Genomic DNA, 21,864 nt, shown 5'->3' with positions numbered 1-21,864 from the left:
CACAAATTCCTGACCCACAGAGGCTGTGAGATAATAAATGTTTGTTGTTTTAAATCCACAAAGCCATAAATTATAGAGTAATTTGCTGTGCAGCAATAGATAATGGAGTCCGCCTTGGAGAATATTTCATTGGTGGTGAAAATTTCATTCTATGAGTTATTTATGATGTATACCTTTATGTTGAATGGTCATTTTTTAAAAAACTAGTCTGCTTTCACAAGGGATAGTACTGATAAAATAAATATTCTTATTAGTTTATAATCTGAGCTGCTATAACTTGACCAGACATGTTCCTAGACAATTTAGTGGATACACTTAAATGTTCCCCCTACGGATTACTTGAGTAAACAAAGAGAAAGTGGGGTCCAGACTTATCAAACCACTTCATTGTAACAACAGAGTTAAAAGGATATTGTGGGGAGTTTAAAATATGCATGCAAATTCTTTGACACCCTTCCCATTGAGAGGTGGGAGTCTCTGACCTCTCCCCGGGAATCTGAGCCAACCATAGTGACATGATTGTAATGAGTAGATGACTCTGTAGACAGCCCCAGCTGAGGTGTCCGTCAAGAGCCAGTATCAACAACCAGACACAGGAGTGAATACGCCTCCCAATGAGTTTTGCTGTCAGTCATCAAGTAAGTTACTCCCCACTGTCAAGTCACTCCCAAGTTGTGACCCCATATATAATGGAGCAGAGACAAAGTATCCCCACTGTATTCTGTCCAAATTCTTGCCCCACAGAATCCAGGAACATAATAAAATGGTTGTCTTATGCCATTAAGTTTTGGGGTAGTTTGTTACATGGAATACCAACCTGAACAGATGTATGGAAACAACTTTTCTTCACCTTTCAGATTAGTTGAAAACAATACAGTTTGGAGACAAGAGCTAATTAGCAATTGAGTTAAGCTATGACCGTTAAAAGACTTAACTTCAGGGCAAAATGTAAGGTTCAGTAGAAGGGTGGCAACATGAGAGCCCAAGTAGAGAGACATCCGTATGGTTTTTGCTCTGTTGTTGTTTCCTTTTGCAAATTGCGTATCTCTGAGAACATTGAAGAGCTCGTTAGGCAGCATAAATAGAGCTAGACACAGTAAGCATAAATTTTACCTTTGAGTTTTTCCCTCACTTAAAAAACATTTGCAATTACAAAAAAATTCAAACAGAGAAATACAGAAAGTAATGAGACATCTAAGTTTTCTCCCCTACTACCCAGAATTCACCGAAAGTTAATATTTTTGGACATTTTGTAGATTTTATTCATTTATTTATTTATTTTTGAGATAGGGTCTCACTCTGTTGCCCAGGCTGAAGTGCAGTGATGTTATTTTGGCTCACTGTAACCTCTACCTCCTGGATTCAAGCAATCCTCCTGCCTCAGCCTCCCAAGTAGCTGGGATTACAAGCATATGCCACCCCACCTGGCTAATTTTCGTATTTTTAGTAGAGATGGGGTTTCACCATGTTGGCCAGGCTGGCCTCGAACTCCTGGCCTCAAGTGATCCACCCGCCTCGGCCTCCCAAAGTGCTGGGATTCCAGGTGTCAGCCACTGCACCTGGCCAACATTTTTTACTTCATATCTTTTCTTAAGTAAGAAATAAGCTGCCAGATACATTTAGAGTTTCCTCGTCCTACCCAATTCCATTTTATCCCATCCCCAGAGGTAGCCACTATCCTGAAGTTAATGTTTCTCCCTTGCTTTCACCTTTTCATTACTTCAAGCATAAATAGTTCTGAGGCTGGGCGCAGTGGCTCACGCCTGTAATCCCAACAATTTGGGAGGCCGAGGCAGGTGGATTACTTGAGCCCAGGAATTCAAGACCAGCCTGGGCAACACAGCAAACGCCTGTCTCTACAAAAAATACAAAAAAAATTAGCTGAGAGTGGTGGCATGCAACTGCAGTCCCAGCTACTCCAGAGGATGAGGTGGGAGGATCATTTGAGCCCGGGAGGTCAACGCTGCAGTGAGCAATGATAGCACCACTGCACTCCAGCCTGAGTGACAGAGTAAGACACTTTCTCGAAAAAAAAAAAAGAAATAGTTCTGAAAGTTATAAAGTTACCTTATAATTGCATTTATTGAAAGCTAGTTTTAATGATTCTGTCATCATTCAATAAGTTGATTTGGTGAAGACAAGACAGACAAATGTTTGCTCTCTCACTTACTAATGGATTAAAACTTCTAGGATACGTGCTCTCCATCTAGTGGTAAAAACGGGATAACCCTAGGTGCACTAATGTCTGATGTAGAGGAATGAACACACACCAAGGGCCTTCTGTGGACAGGACACTCCTCTGGTGTCTGTGTGGGAGACACAAATGAAGAGAAGATAGACTCTGGCCCTCAGGGTGCTAAATCTATGGAACATTGACCACGTGGTCAACAACCACATGAGGGACACAGAGGCCTAGAGAGGTCAAAGAACTTGCTCCAGGTCCAACAACAAGTAATTGGCAGAGACTCAAGCCAAACTCTGACCTTTCTGACTTCGAAGCCCATTCTCTAAACTGTGATGCTTGATAGTACTTTTAAACATTATTTTTATATTGAAACAAGCATAGATTTCTTGTGAAGCAGAATATAAATTTTCATGAATTGTAAGGATTTAAGAGAAGAGCTTTCAAATAAATTTGGCCTGTTTCTTGGATGTCTCTAAACCCTCAAATCCAGGAGTTTCTGCCTTTAGAAGTCCCGGGGAGGAAAATGTTGAGAAGCGCTTCTTGGGGATGACCTTCTAGCATAGAGCAAGGGAAGGTTCAGAGTGGGAAGCATGGCACTTGAAAGAGCACTAGTAACAGTGATATTGAAAAATGTTAACACCTGGATCAGCTGGGCACTGACTAATAGAAAAGAGCATTGGCCAAATAGTCCAAACACTGAGCATAGCAAACAGCTTAGCTTTAACTATGCTTAGCATCTTCTTCCTGAAAAAAGAAGGCTGTATGTCCTAGGTAAGGAACAGGGACCTAAAGAAGGGTGAAGATTTAATAAACTATCCACTGGAAATTTCTTTCACGGGTTCCAAACCTGCTCTTCCTCTTCTGTGTTCCAGCCTTCATTAGTCTCCCAAATTAGAAACCTTAATGTCATCCTCGACTTAATTTCTCGATTGGACTAGAATCCAATCTTGATTTCTCCTCCTTACCTCATTGGTCCCCTGGTTGCACTTCGAGGGATAGAGAGAGAATTAAGTGTGCCTGAAGCAAAAATACCAGAAAATATGAGTCCATTGAAAAGGAAATTTTCTAGATGGAATAGCAGGTAGAATTAGTTGGGACATGGTTTGGGCAAAGAAGTAGTAAGAGCATAGTGAGTGAGGATGAGAACACACTCCTGCACACACTCAATCAGTGAGGTCAGAGAGCACAGGAGGAAAGGTCAGGTTACGGAGGGCGTGGAAAGCCATCTGTGCAGCTTATGGTCTATTCTAAGGGCAGTTGGAAGCTGTTGGAAGATTTTAGGCAGAGGGGGAGGGGCATGTAGCAAGATATGATTCGTGTTTTCAAAACATTACTCTGACCGCAATAATGAATTCTAGGATAGCAAGACTGGAAGCAGCACTAGGAAATTTTACAGATGTAGAGAAGCAAGACAGTGCTAGTTTGGATGGGAACAGTGGTGAAGATGGAGACAAGAGAAGATATTTTGAATATGATCATAGGTAGAGTCCATAGGGAGCCCTCTGATATTATCTAGTTCAACTTCACCTTACAGATGAGAACTTTGGGGTTCAGAGAAGTAAAGAAATGTTGTGTCACCATCTATAGATGGCAGAGCTACCACTCTGATATGAGCTCTTGATTTCCAGCCTAAAACACTTCCCGTTGTATCATACTACTTTATGTATTGTTTTGTGTGTGCTCGCTGTTATTCTTCTGCCAGATTATAAATTTTCTGAAAGCAGAGAAGTTGCCTTAAACGTGAGCAACTGATAAACTTTTTGTTTGCAAAGGCTATGGCCAAGGTACATTGTAGATGAAATGTAGACATAGTCCTACAGTCCCAGGATCACTCAAACCCAGGCACATAGAGGAAGCTCATTGACATTTCTTAAATCAAAATGAAGTGTTGAATTACATACAAAGGTTCCAATCCGTGGAAAACCAAATCCCATTGAGATTCAGACTCCAAGAAAAAGTTCAGATTCTTGCTTGAGTTATGAGAAGGGGAAATTCTAGAGGTAATCCACATTAGTTCTTTATGGAGGAGAAGATAATTGCCCTTGCAGAAACTGTCCCAACTGACCCCAAACTGGAAAGCATTTGGACACTCCCTTCCCTCAACTCAGGGAGGAGTTTTACATGGGCTTAGTGGAGGGTCCACATACTCTTCTTCAAGACCTGGCAATACAGACTCTGATGGAAAGGGCAAATGGATTACAAATAGCTCCAGGGAACTCTCTTTTCACTTCTGCCTCTAGATTGATAAAACAGCATTGGCTGAGCCATCATTTTGGGTGTTGTTTTTATCCAGAGGAATATGCAGAGCCAAGTAGAAGCCGAGGGAAAAGCAACCCTGGGGACTGGCTTCTCATACCTAGCTCTGGCTTAGGCCTCTGGCTAAAATAAAGGAAAATGGGAAAGAAACATCGAGTTTATAAATGATTTGATCTGATTCACTAAGGTAAATGAGCAGAAAGGGATTAAGGATAAAACCAGATATAAATCATTATCAGGGATTAAGTCATAACTGGAAATAACAAATGTTCATTTAACTCAGCCATTTCCAGTGTTATCTCATTCAGGAGTCCAAGCTTGACAGGAAACAACTGGAGAGAGGTACATACAGATTGGGTGCAGGTGAGGAAACCCTTTCCATCTGGGATAGTTGGCAGCATCAAACACAGCCATCTGGAAAATCTCTAATAAAAAGATGCCACTTGGTTTCAGAGAAAATGCCAAACATTTGTGTCTGTTATTAATCATGAAGTTATTGAAAATTGGCTTTGAGTAGCTTGGGTACTAATGATCAATGAATTAAAGGTCATTCCCTATATCTTATATTTGCCCTTTGTCTAGGTGTGTGCAGCGTTGGGTAAGGTCCTCCTTAGGACAGATCTATTTCCTTGTGCTTTCAGCCTCTCATTCTGTGTCCCTCTCCCTCTCTCTCTCTGGCACCTGTTGCTTTCTTGCTCCAGTGAGGCTGTTTGGAACTCCTAACCAGGTTTGCCCACCGATGGATGTCCTATGTTCCTAGATTATTCCTTTACTCTTCATTGATTCCATAAATCCTCCCACTTCCTCAGCACACTGATCTCATGAACCCATTTGGAGGAAAAAAATCTGATTGACCTTATTTATGCTATGAGTTGGGTGACTTACGCATTAAGATACGCGTTTTTCAAATGGATAGATCTTAATGGTGGGACAGTGTGGGAACAAGGGCCACCCCTTGCACTTCTAATATTGTCATGTACTTTTTTTTCATTGCCCTTATATAGTTTTTAATCACATAATTGTATAGTGAATTAGTTAATTTCTTTCTTTAAATTAGATGACAAGCTTAGGAGAATAAGGCCCATGACTGTGTGCATTTCTCAGCCCAAAGCCCCATGACTAGGCCAAAAAGGAGATGAGGGAATACTTCTTGTATGAATGAATGAACGACAAATGAATGAATTGAATTTTCAAGTACAGGTAAGACAAATCTTTTTCATATCTGCTCCAAAGCACAAAAACCAACCAAACAAATAAGACCCTGAAATCATGAAAATTGAAAGATTCTTGTAGGGAGCTAAACAATTGCTAATTTTTTTTAAATCATAGCACTGTGTAGAGATTTCTTGAAATTAAAAAAAGAGGAGAGACTTCATTGGGGCTGACAGGTAGGTTCAAGGAAGCAAGGCCCAATTACTTAATACTCTTTGCTTTCAGGGCATCATTCTCCTCAGATAAGAAAATAAATCAGTATCATTCATTCCCACCTCCTTCCCCATTGCTCTGATGAGACAAATGATTTGGAAACAGAATCTCCAGCCTGAGCCCTGTGTTTCCAGCTCCCCAACTGGCAATCCTGCCACCCACTCCTCCCACTCCTATCCCTTCCCCCATGCAGACCCTCTTTTTCTCTGGCTTCCTTGGTGATGAGATATGGGAGTGGGATGTTGTACATAACATTTGCCAATTTAGCATGAGCTCAGCCTGTGCTGCAGAGGTGTCCTTGTTCTGCCTGGGTTTCTATGAAAAGGAGATAATTTAGGTAAAAGTGCCTGGTGCATAGTAGGAACTCTTAACATGAGACTTCTTTTCCTCCTACCTTCTTAGTTCATTAAAACACTTCTGAACCACTGCTGCGCAGCAAGCATCTCTGGCCTAAAAAAGAGGTTAAAATGTTCGTAATTAATTAAACTGAAAGACAGTAAACTGGGATTAGAAATGTACATATGTCTATATGTGAAAAGGAGCTAAGAAATTGCAAGTGGCAGTAGCCTGTAATTCCCTAGAGTGGAGGACTCTGAAAGAGGGTGATTTATCTTTGAGCATCACTCAGGTGCCTTTTTTATAGAGTCCTGCTGTTGCTATGGAAATCGTGTCTGTAGAAATGTGTGCAAATCTAGAATGGATTGCCAGTTGCATGAATAGGGAAGTGTGGGGAAGGGGCAGGCAGGCTGACACCTGTCAGTCTCCAGCACTGGTCCTGAAGAGAAAGAATTAGAATGTGATTGAGGAACATGGAGAGAGTGCTGTGGGGCAGGCACCACCATAGATAGCTCAGTGTCTGAGGGACTCCAAGACCATCTAGAATCTCCAATCTCCACTCTATCACTTAGGGTGACCATTATTATGTCTGTTATCTTAGTGTTTCTAATGGAATGATAAATAATAGCATCCCCTTTCACTGTCAGTGTTACCCTGGTTTAGTTGATAAACCGAATAGTCACACGATCACTACAGAATATAGTTTCTGTCATAAAATGAAAAAAGCCAACTGGAAATGATCCTGTCACACCTTTGACGATATTTTATGCACAGGACTTAAGTCATTTATAAAGTTATTTTCCAGGTAAGAACTATGTCTCCCTTTCTCTGCACTTCTCCCACAGCTTCAATTGAACAGCTATGCTTCATACCCACCCCCAAAAAGGAACAAATATCTTTTATCATCTCACAAGGAAAAACTAAAGTTGTACTGAGTCACGGAACTGGAGATCTGCTCGGCTCTCTCACTAGTGAAGTGACCAGCTCTTACATATCAGCCTTCCAGACTACATATTTCAAATTTGCACCACAAGGAATAAATAAATGACTGCCTATAGTGAACCCTATAAGGGTGGACCATTCAAAGTTTCTTGCTGTGAGCAACTTAAATAAAAAAGTGATGTGTTGAAAGGACACTGGAGACATACAGAATCCTTGGCGGGAGGCTGGAGAACAAGATTTAGACAGTGACAGGCAAAAAGTGGGCCTGGGCAGCCAGACCACAGCCAAGATCAATGTCACAGTTGTCCCATTCAGACACTGAATGCCTCTGCCGGTGGGCATTGAACCCCACTGGTCCACCATGGTGGGCACCGTGACCATGACTGCCCCACAGACTGGTTGGTGTTGCCACTTTTGCTGCCACTAACAGATGGATAATCCATGATTCCTCCTTCTTTGCCTAATTAGCTTCTAATTCTAAGCCCCAGATGTGCGCATCTGATGGGCCAAGCCTACTCTGGGTGCGTAGGCTCTAGTAGCAAGCAAAGCTGGAAGAGTGAATATCAGCACTTTTCGGCTTCTACAGAAGAAAGTGGTTTTTGTCTACAATCACAGGAAAGAAATTCTTTTTTAATTAATTAATTATTTATTTATTTATTTTAAGACAGGGTCTCGCTGTGTCACTCAGTCTGGAGTGCTGTGTCACAATCATAGCTCACTGCAACTTGGAACTCCTGGGCTTAAGCAATCCTCCTGCCTCAGCTTCCCAAATAGCTGGGACTACAGGTACACATCACCATACCTGGCTATTTATTTATTTTTTTTATTTCTGTAGATACAGGGTCTTGCTATGCTGCCCAGGCTGGTCTCGAACTCCTGGCTTCAGGCAATCTTCCCACCTTAGCCTCTCAATGTATTGGGATTACAGGCATGAACCACTGAGCCCAGCCAGAAAGAAATTCAAATGCTCCGCAGCCTAAATATATCTGCTACATGGGGAGATGATGAGAATTAAATCTGAGAATGTCAAGGACCTCTATATATAGTTTTCAGAAATAAGATCTCTTAATGTCTATCGAAATCAATGTCAAATATTTCAAAATAAGGCCTTAAAGCAGGAGTCTCTCAGATTTCTAGAAAGGGGAGATAATTTTTAATTGTCCATGGCTTTGGGTCTAATGCTAAAAGAGGAAAGGGAAAGGAGGAAGAAAGGCTACTACTTAAAATTCCTAGGGACAAGGAAGTTCACAGTCCTGGATGGAAGAAGGGGAACATCTGCCAATTTTGCACCATCATCTGCCAGAAATTCCAAGCAACCACAGAGAAAGGATGTAATGGAAGGATGGAAAGGTATTGAGCCAAGATCCAGAATTCTAATCACAGAGAGAAGGTAAGAATGTGGGCCATAGTAGAGGAGAAGAATTCCATGGTGAGCTGAGTGTAACAAGCGAGTGGTGTTCTCCAGAAATCTTGAGCACCTGGGTGGTTCATGAACCAGGCTGTGACTCAGACACAGCCTTTAGGAAAGAGGGACACATGGATGATGATTTGAGCCAAAAAACACAGGAAGGGTCATCTAATTATGGGACAGGCCAGCTGTCAGGGCAAGAAAATTTGCCAGTGTGTCGCTTTGCCTGCAAGTTATAGAAACCCAATGCTAATTAGCTCAGGCAAAAAGAGAATTTATTGGAGGAATAAGGGGGTGCCTCATATAACTGCCAACAAAGTGGGGAAGGGGCAGCTCTGGCCCAGTGATCAAATGTCCCCAGGGCTGTCGTTGTCTCTCATCTCTACTTCTCTCTGAAGAGCAGAGGCATCACTACCTTGAATCGGGACCAGCATTCAACCAATCGGGGAACAGGATTGTTCACAGGGCTAAAGTCTTATGTCCTGTGGCTTCTACCCCCAGAGGGGAGATGGTCCTCTTCTTTTAGTTCCAACTCTGTGGAAATAATCTAATGAGCCTGGCTTCCCCAGGTCAGATGTCCCAGTTTAAGTTTCTGACCATTTAAAAAGGCAATTGCTAGTTGCAGGCAAATAGCTAACATTGTTACCTACTCCTGGGGTGATCGATTGTGGATAGAGAGGTGGGGTCCTGATCAATCCACCTTGGGTTCATTCTCCTCTGGATCTGTCAGGCATGCATGTAACAGGCCGTGTAAAACAGACACAGCCCTGGAACCTCATCTCCCTGAGTCCTTGCTGTTCTCAGAGAAGGAAAAATCACTTCGAGCTTCAGTTGGTGTCTTTTACATCCAAGAATCTGGATGGGAATTGGAGCACAGAGTTTTTCCTTGGGAGGAAACAGGTAGGAGCCCCAATATTATATACCCTGTTTTGCCATTCCTGATAATAAGGCAGTTGGCTTGAGAGAACAGTATTACCGGGAGCCCCTGAAGGGCCGGGACAATGCCTCATCACCGCTGGGTATATCCCAGGATGCTTGTGAGCAATCCACAATGGTGGGGTTGAAGGGGGCTTGTTACAAACTCAATCTTATAAAGTGCTGGTGAGCATGGGCAAGTGCCCACTGTGCTGACCTGACAATGGGGAGGACTTGAGCTTAGGGAGGCCCTGTGGCAGGGACGACAGGCACCAAAGCCGCCTAAGAGCCAAGGATGTTGGTTGTTGCTTGGAACTGTGAAAATGTAAAGGTAGCTTACCTTTCCTGCCTACTGGTCCCTCCTAGATAACACATCTAAGGCCACCCAGTTCACATTTGAAAAGGAAAAATGTGGTCAGTCTCTGTTTACATCCCAAGCAACTGCTGTGAGGGATTCTTGATGGAACTGACTTAATCATACAGTTGTTTTGATATCACACAGACAACCACAGTTTTTAGGTTGGAAAAAATTTATGTGTGCATTGACCTGACGCCAGCTGATGGCAGCTTCATCTCCCGGCCTGGCTGGGCTTTGCTGAAACCAGACCCTAAAAAGTATACTTATGATATTAAACTTGTATTTTTTAGTGTTGGAAGAATTATCACTTTCTAAACAGAGCTGGATAATTGGAAAAGGACAGGGGGAAGCTCCTGAAAAACTGTAGTTGAGTTTATGCTTCACTGCTCATAAGAGCAGAGACTGGCATCCGCCTCCTAACTTATATGTGCCACTGAACATTTTATGTGAAGTTCTGTTTCAGGGACTCAATTAAATCTATGTTTCACCCAGCTCTCTCTATATGATAAGTCATGGTCTACCAGCCTTCTTCCATGGCAAAATAAAACTCCATGAGTGGATTCAACCATCATTTGCTACTTGAAAATGCCTCAGAGTCATCTTTTTCTATTTCTACTTTTACTTCAGTTTCTGTCTTTTTGGACACATTCTTAATTTTTTTAATTAAAACTCTATCCTTTTAGGGATATATGTCAACATATCAACTGCTTTGTCACATTCTTTGCTAACGCCAATGTCATCAGAATTTAAAAAGCTGAAGTGAGGAATTGCGTTTTGGAATGAAAGCCACGTGAGCAGTAAGGGCAGCCAGCCAGAACCTTCCGGGGAAGCGAGTGAAAGCAGAACTGTGGTGGAAGACTTTAAACCCCCTTTACAGTTCCCGTCATCCTCCCCCATTTCCCAGCCTCTAGGGCCGACTGGAACAAAGGTGGTGTCATATTCCCTGGGCACACTGCCTGCCACTGCACTTTTGTTTTTTCTTTTTCTTTTTTTTTTTTTTTAGAGCAGTTTTAGGTTCACAGTAAAATTGAGAGGAAGGTACAGAGACTTCTTTCCTACATACTCCCTGCCCCAACACAGTCACAACCTCCCCCATGACCAGCACTCCCCACCAGAGCAGTGCATGTGTTACATCGGCACATCGTTATCATCCAAAGTCCACCGTTTACACTTGGGTTCATTCTTACTGTTGTCCATTCCACGGTTTGGACAAATATATGATAACATGTATCCTCCATTATAATATTATACAGAATAGCTTCTTCCACTGCTCTTAAAATCCTCTCTGGTCTGCCTATTCAACCCTCTCTTCTGACCTCTGACCTCCATTGATGTTTTCATTGTCTCCACAGTTTTGCCTTTTCCAGAAGATTCTACAGTTGGAATCATGCAGTATGGACCCTTATTGGATTGGCTTCTTTCACTTAGTCATGAGCATTTAAGTTTCCCTGTGTCTTTTCATGACTTGAAATGATAGCTCATTTCCTGCCACCATACTTTTAGTGTAAGCACCAAGTTTTCATTCTTCCTGCCCCCACCTTGACAAAGCATACATCTTAGAATCATTTCCTTGCCACCAACTTCCCCTGTGTGGGTGAGAGAAAATCAGATTACACACCAAAGTCTAAACATCGTGCTTCTCCACTGGTTTCCTGGTACCCAGTGTCCTCCTGGGCTTCGAGATTTCCTGTTTGAAAACCAAATGTGTTTGCCACCTTGTGGTCTGTATTTTTAAATTTGTTTTTAGCCAGATATTATTATCAATAAATTCATTGCCTAGGGCCGTAAGTGTAAGTGTGTGCCATGTATTTGTCCTTGTTTAAGATTTCCATTCCGTTTAACAATGATGGTTAAAGTTACGAGGCTATTCATATTGGACATTTGTACATCAGAAATACAGAACTGTCTCTCAAAACCCTGCATATCAGAATAGTTAGCAGCAGCATGGGGAAAAGTATCCAAGAAGCTATTTCATTTCCATGGCAGCCAGGACCCAGACGCGAAAGCTTTATAGATTAAAATCAATGCCTGAATTGCATTCAGAAAGCCTGAATTGCCTGTCAGACTTCAGGACCAGCGGCTCAATGTGATAAATGAGGTGGAGGGCTGCATCCAGGCAAGGGAGTGCGTGCCGCATTAGCCAGCACTTTGGATCCTTTTTCAAGGCAAATACCAAATGGGATGAATTACTGGGAAACAGCAAATGAATGTCAAGAATTTGAGATGTGGGGGTTATAATTTACTAATTACTGGGAAAAGATGAACACAAAGTCAATGTGTGAAAGAATGTGGTAGGGGGAAGGCTAGATCAGGGAGACAAAGAGAGTGAGCTGCACAGAAGGCTGCTCCTGTTTTCTGTTTTGATAAAAAGAGATGGATTTTAGAGGCATGGATACCTGGTTGAACTCCCAGCTTGGTCATTACCAGACCAAACTGTATTGTGTCATAAATTGTAATTAGCATGAAAAGACACGTATATGAACACCAAGCCTCATACCTGGCACATAGTGGGCAGTCAATAAATGTTAAATCTGCCTTTTCCCAGATCCCATTCTATTCTTTTCTTATTTAGCAAGCAATCTCAGCACTAAGTCATAAGAGACTTTGTACAATGATTCAGTGTTGGAGAATGAGCCTGCCTTCCTCCCACGGCAGGTCACTGATATTCAAAGACAGTGAAGCAAAGATGCAGAATTGAGAAACTTGCAGAAATGCTGTCACAAAGACTGGGTTCACTATAAAACTGCATACATATTATGACGTTTTGATGCCTGTACAGATGTGTCACATGGCAAAATAATGGACCATGGTTTTATTCTCCAGTGCTCTTCCCTCTCTTTTGTGACACTAATGCATTCTCTGAGCCCAGTGGGAGCTAGGCAGAGTAGTCTATCAATCAGATGCTCCCAACAGGGCTACAGCTCTCAAGCAGCCAAGACAGGGACTTCCTAGGGTCTCCTCTCTGCCACCATGGATAGGAAGGATATCATCTGAAGAGGAACCACGGAGTAATTGAGCAAGATGTGAAACAGCAGCCAAGAGACACAGATGCTTATGCTGGACACTTGCCAACCAGTTGTGCAAAATGAAGGGGTCAGACCAGAGCATCACTTCTTTCCCTATTTTTACTAGTTCTTTAAGAGACTGTGTAAGGAAAATATACACTCCCCTCCCTTTCTCGGTACTAGTGCCCTCGATTTTTGGATGTGGATATGGGTACTCAGAATGCCGACCACACTGACCAGTCTTCCTTGCACCTGTGCCAAGTGATGAGGTTCTGGACAATGATATGAAAGCATAGGTAGTATGTGCAACTCCTTGGAAGTGTCATTGGAAAGGAGAGTGCATATGTCCTTCTGCTGTCCTTCCTTGTTCTTGCCGGTGTTACGTGTTTGTAATGGCTGAAACTGGAGCAGCCATCTTGGACATGGATGTGGAAGCTACAAGCTGTGGAGGGTAGAACAATGCAACAGAAGGAGACAGGGTTCCTGAGGCTGTCTGGTGCCATGGCCAACCCTAGACTATCTAGATTTCTTTTATGTGTAATAAAGGAAAAAATGTCAGCTATTCTGAATTTTATGTTACTCAAAATTAAACCGTAATCTTAATTAACTAATAGAGATTTTAATAAATGTTCTACTAAAATGGGTCCCTTGGGCAAATAAATCCTGGAAATGTTGTGTATTACAGACACTTTTTAAAGATTTGCAGTGCAATTTAGCCCATTACAGGCTAGTATCCGTGGGCTCTTGCAACTCAGAGTATAATCCCTGGACCAGCAGCATCAATATCACCCAGGAGCTTGTTAGAAATGCAGAATCTGGCCAGGCTCAGTGGCTCGTGCCTGTAATCCCAACATTTTGAAAGGCTGAGGTAGGAAAATCCTGGAACCCAAGAGTTTAAGACCAGCCTGGGCAACATAGCAAGACCCCATCTCTGTTTTTAAAAATGCAGAATCTCAGGCAACCCCAAACCTACTGGGTCAGAATCTACATTTTTAACAAGACTCCCAGGTTATTTGTCTGTGCATTCGTTTGAGAAGCACAACCATAGATTACATTATGGAAATGGCATCCTATGGTCTTTGAGTCTGGAATAGAAGTAGCAGCATACTGCCAGTGGGTATGTCTGGAGATCCTGGAGCACAGGAATGAGCATGGGTGGTTTTCACAGCCATAGAATGGCTGTGCGCTCTTCAAGCCTGAGGTTGCTGCTGTCAACTCCATGAATCCTCCAAAAATTTTCAGCTCTGAGTTTTGAGTCATTTTCAGGACCAGGCCATCTTGGTTGTCATTGACTGAGCTAGGGGTTTGTGGCAGACATCCTCTTCCTCCCTCCTGGAGACTTTTGCTTCTGTAGGGATCTGGATCTCTGACCGGAGTGTCCCCCTGGTGCTGCACACCTTTGGGTCCTACAACTGCTTTTCTTGGCAAGTTACATCTAGATCTACAGGAAAGGTGAGAAGGGGTCTTCAGGAGACCCAGCACTACCTGCCAGAGGCCACAGAAGCAGCTGGGTGGGCAAAAACTCCGTCAGTCATTTTTATGCAAAACCTCTGTCAGTCATTTTTATTCTCACACAACTCACATATGGGCACCTGGGGGTCTAGCTAACCAGAACATCAGTTGAACTAGGTTATTTTGTGTGTGTGAAACAGTAACCAATTAGATCATTTCCATTTACTTTTTGCTTTCTGGTTTATCTGGTGATAGTATGTCAAAGGCATTACTTGCTAGTGGTGAGAATCTTCTTCTCCGGAGCCAGACTTCCTGGGTTTGGCTCCAGGCTCACCATGCGCCAGCTGCAAGACTTTAGTCAAATCACTTAACCTTCATCCTGCCAAGCCTCAGTTCCTTCATCTGTAAAGTGGGGATTAGGGTGGTATCTACCTCGCAGGTTGGTTGTGAGAATTACACATGAAATATATATGAAGGACTTAGACTTCCTTCTTGCTAATAGGAAACACTATATAACTACAATAAAATTTAAATATGTATATGTATATATATACACACACACACACACAAGTAATAAGTTGTTACCACTATGTTATAATTTAAGGGGTCAAAATATAAATCATGTGAATAAAAATCTAAAAATGAGGAATGAAAAGAAGTACAGGTATGAATTGACAAAGTTTTCAGATCTGTCTCTCCCATGAGTTATTAAACAAATGACTGTCAGTTTCATTAACGCAAAGCAGACAATTTGAACAAACACACACTTAATAAATGTCCACTGAGTGCCAAAGTTTAAGGTCCATGCAGGGCACTGTGGAAATGCAATGATGACAACCCAGTGCTGTGATTCAGTGGAGGAGAAAGAGAGATGCACACATACCGTATTAAAAGACAAATGTAGGAAAAGCAGGAGCCAAGATGGCCGAATAGGAACAGCTCCAGTCGACAACTCCCAGCGTGAGCGACGCAGAAGATGGGTGATTTCTGCATTTCCATCTGAGGTACCGGGTTCATCTCACTAGGGAGTGCCAGACAGTGGGCGCAGGCCAGTGGGTGTGTGCACCGTGCGCGAGCCGAAGCAGGGCGAGGCATTGCCTCACCTGGGAAGCACAAGGGGTCAGGGAGTTCCCTTTCCGAGTCAAAGAAAGGGGTGACGGAGGCACCTGGAAAATCGGGTCACTCCCACCCGAATATTGCGCTTTTCAGACCGGCTTAAAAAACAGCGCACCACGAGACTATATCCCACACCTGGCTCGGAGGGTCCTACGCCCACGGAGTCTCGCTGATTGCTAGCACAGCAGTCTGAGATCAAACTGCAAGGCGGCAGCGAGGCTGGGGGAGGGGCGCCCGCCATTGCCCAGGCTTGAGTAGGTAAACAAAGCAGCCGGGAAGCTCGAACTGGGTGGAGCCCACCACAGCTCAAGGAGGCCTGCCTGCCTCTGTAGGCTCCACCTCTGGGGGCAGGGCACAGACAAACAAAAAGACAGCAGTAACCTCTGCAGACTTAAATGTCTCTGTCTGACAGCTTTGAAGAGAGCAGTGGTTCTCCCAGCACACAGCTGGAGATCTGAGAACAGGCAGACTGCCTCCTCAAGTGGGTCCCTGACCCCTGACCCCCGAGCAGCCTAACTGGGAGGCACCCCCCAGCAGGGGCACACTGACACCTCACACGGCAGGGTATTCCAACAGACCTGCAGCTGAGGGTCCTGTCTGTTAGAAGGAAAACTAACAAACAGAAAGGACATCCACACCGAAAACCCATCTGTACATCACCATCCTCAAAGACCAAAAGTAGATAAAACCACAAAGATGGGGAAAAAACAGAACAGAAAAACTGGAAACTCTAAAACGCAGAGCGCCTCTCCTCCTCCAAAGGAACGCAGTTCCTCACCAGCAACGGAACAAAGCTGGATGGAGAATGACTTTGACGAGCTGAGAGAAGAAGGTTTCAGACGATCAAATTACTCTGAGCTACGGGAGGACATTCAAACCAAAGGCAAAGAAGTTGAAAACTTTGAAAAAAATTTAGAAGAATGTATAACTAGAATAACCAATACAGAGAAGTGCTTAAAGGAGCTGATGGAGCTGAAAACCAAGGCTCGAGAACTACGTGAAGAATGCAGAAGCCTCAGGAGCCGATGCGATCAACTGGAAGAAAGGGTATCAGCAATGGAAGATGAAATGAATGAAATGAAGCGAGAAGGGAAGTTTAGAGAAAAAAGAGTAAAAAGAAATGAGCAAAGCCTCCAAGAAATAGGGGACTATGTGAAAAGACCAAATCTATGTCTGATTGGTGTACCTGAAAGTGATGCGGACAATGGAACCAAGTTGGAAAACACTCTGCAGGGTATTATCCAGGAGAACTTCCCCAATCTAGCAAGGCAGGTCAACGTTCAGATTCAGGAAATACAGAGAACGCCACAAAGATACTCCTCGAGAAGAGCAACTCCAAGACACATAATTGTCAGATTCACCAAAGTTGAAATGAAGGAAAAAATGTTAAGGGCAGCCAGAGAGAAAGGTAGGGTTACCCTCAAAGGGAAGCCCATCAGACTAACAGCAGATCTCTCAGCAGAAACCCTACAAGCCAGAAGAGAGTGGGGGCCAATATTCAACATTCTTAAAGAAAAGAATTTTCAACCCAGAATTTCATATCCAGCCAAACTAAGCTTCATAAGTGAAGGAGAAATAAAATACTTTACAGACAAGCAAATGCTGAGAGATTTTGTCACCACCAGGCCTGCCCTAAAAGAGCTCCTGAAGGAAGCGCTAAACATGGAAAGGAACAACCAGTACCAGCCGCTGCAAAATCATGCCAAAATGTAAAGACCATCGAGACTAGGAAGAAACCGCATCAACTAACGAGCAAAATCACCAGCTAACATCATAATGACAGGATCAAATTCACACATAACAATATTAACTTTAAATGTAAATGGACTAAATTCTCCAATTAAAAGACACAGACTGGCAAGTTGGATAAAGAGTCAAGACGCATCAGTGTGCTGTATTCAGGAAACCCATCTCACGTGCAGAGACACACATGGGCTCAAAATAAAAGGATGGAGGAAGATCTACCAAGCAAATGGAAAACAAAAAAAGGCAGGGGTTGCAATCCTAGTCTCTGATAAAACAGTCTTTAAACCAACAAAGATCAAAAGAGACAAAGAAGGCCATTACATAATGGTAAAGGGATCAATTCAACAAGAGGAGCTAACTATCCTAAATATATATGCACCCAACACAGGAGCACCCAGATTCATAAAGCAAGTCCTGAGTGACCTACAAAGAGACTTAGACTCCCACACATTAATAATGGGAGAATTTAACACCCCACTGTCAACATTAGACAGATCAACGAGACAGAAAGTCAACAAGGATACCCAGGAATTGAACTCAGCTCTGCACCAAGCAGACCTAATAGACATCTACAGAATTCTCCACCCCAAATCAACAGAATATACATTTTTTTCAGCACCACACCACACCTATTCCAAAATTGACCACATACTTGGAAGTAAAGCTCTCCTCAGCAAATGTAAAAGAACAGAAATTATAACAAACTATCTCTCAGACCACAGTGCAATCAAACTAGAACTCAGGATTAAGAATCTCACTCAAAGCCGCTCAACTACATGGAAACTGAACAACCTGCTCCTGAATGACTACTGGGTACATAACGAAATGAAGGCAGAAATAAAGATGTTCTTTGAAACCAACGAGAACAAAGACACAACATACCAGAATCTCTGGGACGCATTCAAAGCAGTGTGTACAGGGAAATTTATAGCACTAAATGCCCACAAGAGAAAGCAGGAAAGATCCAAAATTGACACCCTAACATCACAATTAAAAGAACTAGAAAAGCAAGAGCAAACACATTCAAAAGCTAGCAGAAGGCAAGAAATAACTAAAATCCGAGCAGAACTGAAGGAAATAGAGACACAAAAAACCCTTCAAAAAATCAATGAATCCAGGAGCTGGTTTTCTGAAAGGATCAACAAAATTGATAGACCGCTAGCAAGACTAATAAAGAAAAAAAGAGAGAAGAATCAAATAGACACAATAAAAAATGATAAAGGGGATATCACCACCGATCCCACAGAAATACAAACTACCATCAGAGAATACTACAAACGCCTCTACGCAAATAAACTAGAAAATCTAGAAGAAATGGATACATTCCTCGACACATACACTCTCCCAAGACTAAACCAGGAAGAAGTTGAATCTCTGAATAGACCAATAACAGGAGCTGAAATTGTGGCAATAATCAAGAGTTTACCAACCAAAAAGAGTCCAGGACCAGATGGATTCACAGCCGAATTCTACCAGAGGTACAAGGAGGAACTGGTACCATTCCTTCTGAAACTATTCCAATCAATAGAAAAAGAGAGAATCCTCCCTAACTCATTTTATGAGGCCAGCATCATTCTGATACCAAAGCTGGGCAGAGACACAACCAAAAAAGGGAATTTTAGACCAATATCCTTGATGAACATTGATGCAAAAATCCTCAATAAAATACTGGCAAACCGAATCCAGCAGCACATCAAAAAGCTTATCCACCATGATCAAGTGGGCTTCATCCCTGGGATGCAAGGCTGGTTCAATGTACGCAAATCAATAAATGTAATCCAGCATATAAACAGAGCCAAAGACAAAAACCACATGATTATCTCAACAGATGCAGAAAAAGCCTTTGACAAAATTCAACAACCCTTCATGCTAAAAACTCTCAATAAATTAGGTATTGATGGGATGTATTTCAAAATAATAAGAGCTATCTATGACAAACCCACAGCCAATATCATACTGAATGGGCAAAAACTGGAAGCATTCCCTTTGAAAACTGGCACAAGACAGGGATGCCCTCTCTCACCACTCCTATTCAACATAGTGTTGGAAGTTCTGGCCAGGGCAATCAGGCAGGAGAAGGAAATAAAGGGTATTCAATTAGGAAAAGAGGAAGTCAAATTGTCCCTGTTTGCAGATGACATGATTGTTTACGTAGAAAACCCCATCGTCTCAGCCCAAAATCTCCTTAAGCTGATAAGCAACTTCAGCAAAGTCTCAGGATACAAAATCAATGTACAAAAATCACAAGCATTCTTATACACCAACAACAGACAAACAGAGAGCCAAATCAAGAGTGAACCCCCATTCACAATTGCTTCAAAGAGAATAAAATACCTAGGAATCCAACTTACAAGGGATGTGAAGGACCTCTTCAAGGAGAACTACAAACCACTGCTCAAGGAAATAAAAGAGGATACAAACAAATGGAAGAACATTCCATGCTCATGGGTAGGAAGAATCAATATCGTGAAAATGGCCATACTGCCCAAGGTAATTTACAGATTCAATGCCATCCCCATCAAGCTACCAATGACTTTCTTCACAGAATTGGAAAAAACTACTTTAAAGTTCATATGGAACCAAAAAAGAGCCCGCATCGCCAAGTCAATCCTAAGCCAAAAGAACAAAGCTGGAGGCATCACACTACCTGACTTCAAACTATACTACAAGGCTACAGTAACCAAAACAGCATGGTACTGGTACCAAAACAGAGATATAGATCAATGGAACAGAACAGAGTCCTCAGAAATAACGCCGCATACCTACAACTATCTGATCTTTGACAAACCTGAGAAAAACAAGCAATGGGGAAAGGATTCCCTATTTAATAAATGGTGCTGGGAAAACTGGCTAGCCATATGTAGAAAGCTGAAACTGGATCCCTTCCTTACACCTTATACAAAAATCAATTCAAGATGGATTAAAGATTTAAACGTTAGACCTAAAACCATAAAAACCCTAGAAGAAAACCTAGGCATTACCATTCAGGACATAGGCGTGGGCAAGGACTTCATGTCCAAAACACCAAAAGCAATGGCAACAAAAGCCAAAATTGACAAATGGGATCTAATTAAACTAAAGAGCTTCTGCACAGCAAAAGAAACTACCATCAGAGTGAACAGGCAACCTACAACATGGGAGAAAATTTTCGCAACCTACTCATCTGACAAAGGGCTAATATCCAGAATCTACAATGAACTCAAACAAATTTACAAGAAAAAAACAAACAACCCCATCAACAAGTGGGCGAAGGACATGAACAGACACTTCTCAAAAGAAGACATTTATGCAGCCAAAAAATACATGAAAAGATGCTCATCATCACTGGCCATCAGAGAAATGCAAATCAAAACCACTATGAGATATCATCTCACACTAGTTAGAATGGCAATCATTAAAAAGTCAGGAAACAACAGGTGCTGGAGAGGATGTGGAGAAATAGGAACACTTTTAAACTGTTGGTGGGACTGTAAACTAGTTCAACCACTGTGGAAGTCAGTGTGGCGATTCCTCAGGGATCTAGAACTAGAAATACCATTTGACCCAGCCATCCCATTACTGGGTATATACCCAAAGGACTATAAATCATGCTGCTATAAAGACACATGCACACGTATGTTTATTGCGGCATTGTTTACAAGAGCAAAGACTTGGAACCAACCCAAATGTCCAACAATGATAGACTGGATTAAGAAAATGTGGCACATATACACCATGGAATACTATGCAGCCATAAAAAATGATGAGTTCATGTCCTTTGTAGGGACATGGATGAAACTGGAAACCATCATTCTCAGTAAACTATCGCAAGAACAAAAAACCAAACACCGCATATTCTCACTCATAGGTGGGAATTGAACAATGAGATCACATGGACACAGGAAGGGGAATATCACACTCTGGGGACTGTGGTGGGGTGGGGGGAGGGGGGAGGGATAGCATTGGGAGATATACCTAATGCTAGATGACGAGTTAGTGGGTGTAGTGCACCAGCATGGCACATGTATACATATGTAACTAACCTGCACAATGTGCACATGTACCCTAAAACTTAAAGTATAAAAAAAAAAAAAGACAAAAAAACAAAACAAAACAAAACAACAAAATAAATAAAAGACAAATGTAGAAAGTGCTATACAATATTCTGTGAAAGAAGCAAAGCACACCTGCAATTCCAGCACTTTGGGAAGCCAAGGCGAGTGGATTGCTTGAGGCCAGGGGTTCGAGACTGGCCTGAGAAACATGATGAAACCCCATCTCTACTAGCCAGGTGTGATGGTAGTCACCTGTAGTCCCAGCTACTCAGGAGGCTGAGGCAGGAGAATCGCTTGAACCTGGGAGTCGGAGGTTGCAGTGAACCGAGATTGTTCACTGCACTCCAGCCTGGGCAACAGAAAAAAAAAAAAAAAAAAAAGAAGCAAAACACATAATGATAATAATAGGTACCTGCAGTATAAATCACTCTCATTTTACAAATCAATAGGTGGAGCTTCAAAGATATTAAGAAAATAGCTAAGCTCTCAGAGCTGATAAATGAAAGAGGTGGGATTCAAACTCAGGTCTGCCTGATGTCAGAGTCCTTGCTTTCTCTGCCACACTAGATTGACTACAAAACTTAACAGGCACTTCATAGAGAAGGTAACATTTCATCTTGACCTCGAAAGATGAGTTGGATTTTTTTTTATATATACTTTAAGCTCTAGGGTACATGTGCACAACG

At 42.3% G+C, this 21,864-nt stretch overlaps 1 long non-coding RNA gene across 1 annotated transcript; it reads right to left on the bottom strand.

Moving 5' to 3' along the window:
• Nucleotides 1-4,412: 4,412 nt before the first annotated feature.
• LOC129136140 (uncharacterized) lies at nucleotides 4,413-12,493 on the bottom strand. Its single transcript, XR_008537462.1, has 3 exons — nucleotides 12,465-12,493; nucleotides 6,261-6,316; nucleotides 4,413-4,866 (listed from the first exon to the last, which is right to left on the bottom strand). It is a non-coding gene; the product is annotated as an uncharacterized LOC129136140 (long non-coding RNA).
• Nucleotides 12,494-21,864: the final 9,371 nt, after the last annotated feature.

The sequence above is a fragment of the Pan troglodytes genome, chromosome 8 (assembly GCF_028858775.2).
Source record: "Pan troglodytes isolate AG18354 chromosome 8, NHGRI_mPanTro3-v2.0_pri, whole genome shotgun sequence".
Lineage (NCBI taxonomy): Eukaryota > Metazoa > Chordata > Mammalia > Primates > Hominidae > Pan > Pan troglodytes.
Note: the sequence above shows the minus strand (reverse complement) of the source record. Positions and strands in the feature narration are given on the sequence as shown.